Source organism: Jaculus jaculus, chromosome 7 (genome assembly GCF_020740685.1).
Source record: "Jaculus jaculus isolate mJacJac1 chromosome 7, mJacJac1.mat.Y.cur, whole genome shotgun sequence".
Taxonomy (NCBI): domain Eukaryota; kingdom Metazoa; phylum Chordata; class Mammalia; order Rodentia; family Dipodidae; genus Jaculus; species Jaculus jaculus.
In genome coordinates this window covers 15953857-15956978 of record NC_059108.1, presented here as the reverse complement: position 1 = coordinate 15956978, position 3122 = coordinate 15953857, and positions in this window count along the sequence as shown.

Here is a 3122-nt window from a genome sequence, read left to right as displayed (position 1 = left end):
GGACATAGCATTTTACTCAAGACAAAAGACCAAAGGATCCATTGTACATCAATTAGTATCATGACTACACAGAAGTCTCTCATATGTATTAACTGAGTTTCTAATTTTTTTTAATAAAATTTTAGAATGCTTGTCTTGTTTGGTGTGAGAACAAATCTTAATTGTTACTCCAGTAGATGAGAAATCAACTAAGAGCTCCATTTCAGGGTGGATCTATGAGGACATTTCCAGGAAGGATTAACTGAGAGAAGACCCTGCCCCAGACCCTTTCAATATATAAATTATCCAGAAGATTGAGAAAGTTATTTCATGTGAATTAAGGGAGCAATCCAATAATTGTTATCTTAAAGAAAAGTACCTCACTATAAAAACCAAACGATACCTTAGGGGTGAAAAGATGGGGAAATGTACCCCAGATAAGTGAAGCTGAGAGACAAGTAGGAGTTGCTGTTCTAATATCTGACAAAATTGACCTCAAACCAAAGCTAGTTACAAAATGAAGAAGGTCACATCAAATAAATAAATATGTAAAATAATTTTTTAAAAAAAAACAATAAATAACTAAGATCTTAGAATAAACCTAACAAAGAAGTGACTAACTCTATAATTAAAACTGAACAACATTCAAGAAAGAAAATGAAGAAGACAATAGAAAGAAAGTGCTCTCATGTTCATGGACTGGAAGAACCGATATGATGAAAATAGCTATTTTACCAAAAGCAATCTGCAAAATCAGTGGAATTCCCATCAAAACTCCACTGTCATTCTTCACAGAAACAGTAAAAACAATATTTAAATTCATGAAGACAAAGCAAGTCAGAGAAAAAGAGAATCTTAACACCTGATTTCAAGTTCTATTACAGATTAAGGGCTAGAGAGATTGCTCAATGGTTTACGGCACTTTGCAAAGCCTGAACACACAGGTTCCATTTCTCAGGATCCACATGGAGGCAGGAGCAGGAAGTGGTGCATGCGTCTGGAGCTTGTTTGCAGCAGCAGGAGACCCTGGCATGTCCATTCTCTCACTCCTTTCTCTCTTTGCTCACAAATAAATAAAAATATTTTAAGTTATATTATAAATTCATAATAACAAAAGTAACATGGCAATGGCATAAAAACAGGCATGTAAATCCATGGAAAGAAACAAGAGAGCCAGAAACAAACCCATGTAGATATAAGTAATAGCCCCTGATTTTTGACAAAGATATCAAAAATGCTCATTGGAGAAGACAGCCACGTTAATAAATGGCGCTGGGGAAATAGGTGAGACAAATAGATCCTTATTTTACCCTTCCAAAACAAAAACAAACAAACAAACAAAAAAACCCGGCAATTCCAACTGGACCAAAAATTTTAACATAAAGCCTGAAACTGAAACTGCTCAAAGAAGGAAAAAAAATATATAGGGAAATATTTCAATACACAGGTAAGGATTTCACTAGGGTTCTACTTGCTTGGGAAATAAGATACAATTGGGAAATAAGATACAATTGACAAATGGAACCTAACCATTGAAAGAATATTTTATCTAATTATAAATCTGACAGGGGATTAATCTCTAGGATATGTAAAGAACTTGAAAAACTAAAAAATAAATCAAACAAATTAATTTAAAATATTCTAAGCAACTGAATAGAGTTCTTAGAAGAAACAATACAAGTGGTCAATAAATATTTGAAAGTATTCAACATCCTTAACCACCAGGGAAATGGAAATTTAAAATCTATTTAAACATTCCATCTTACTCCAGTTAGAATGGTTATCATCAAGAAAACAAATGATAAAAAAAAATGCTAGTGAAGGTGTGGAGGAAAAGGAACTCTTACTCACTTTTGGTAGGAGTACAGGCTGGCTCATATATTACAGAAATCAGTGTGGATGTTTCTCTATACTCTCCTGGGCATATACCTAAGGGACTCTATGACCTATTACAGAGTTATTTGCTCATCCATGTTTATTGCTGCTCAATTCACATAGTGAGGAAATAAAATCAGTTTGGATGGCCATCGATGGACGGGTAATGGAATTTTGTACTGTAATATGGAAATAATGGATCGAACTATAAAAGGTGATATTGAGGTAACACCGACTCAGAAAGACCAATATTGCATGGTATCTCTCACATCCACATCCCAGATTTGTTTGATATTTGTGTGTTTATGTGGGGATGAGTGTGGTAGACATCAGTAAACAAGAAAGGGGCCTATGGGAGGAGAAAAAGTAGGCTCCAACAAAGAGAATATCTTAGTTACTTTCTTGTTGCTATGAACAAATTTTGGCTAGACACAACTTAAGGAAGAAAATTGGCTTATTTCAGCTTCAAGGGAAGTAAATGGAGGAGGAGTATGGGGCGGGGAGGAACCAGTGAAGGCTTGCCAAATTTTGTCCAGGAACCAGAGAAGGAATAGCAAGTGTACTTGGGCTATTGAACCTCAAGCCCCACCTCCTCAAGCAAGACTCCATCCCCTAAAGTTCTACAACCTTCCCAAACAATGCCACCAACTAGGGACCAAGTATTCAAACACATGGGTCTATTTGGGACATTTTATATTCAAACCACAACATTCTTTTTTTTTTTTTTTTGGTTTTTCGAGGTAGGGTCTCACTCTGGTCCAGGCTGACCTGGAATTAACTCTGTCATCTCAGGGTGACCTTGAACTCATGGCAATCCTCCTACCTCTGCCTTCCGAGTGCTGGGATTAAAGGCGTGCGCCACCACGCCCGGCTCCCATAACATTCTTTATCTGACCCTGATAGCTTCAAAATGCATTCAAGGGGATGGAGAGATGGTTCAGTGGTCAAGGTGCTCACCTACAAAGCCTAATGGCCTGAGTTCAATTCCCCAGTTCCCATGTAAAGCCATATATACAGTGGCACACACATCTGGAGTTCATTTGCAATGGCTGGAGGCCCTGGTATGCCTATTCTCTCTCTCTCACTGTGTCTCTCTTCTATCTCTTGCTGCTTGCAAATAAATTTTAAACAAAAAACATGGTTTTTTTGTTTGTTTGTTTAAATGTATTCAGGACTGGAGGGATGGCTTAGCAGTTAAGACATTTGCCTAGAAAGCCAAAGGACCCAGGTTCAATTACCCAGGACCCACATTAGCCAGATGCACAAGG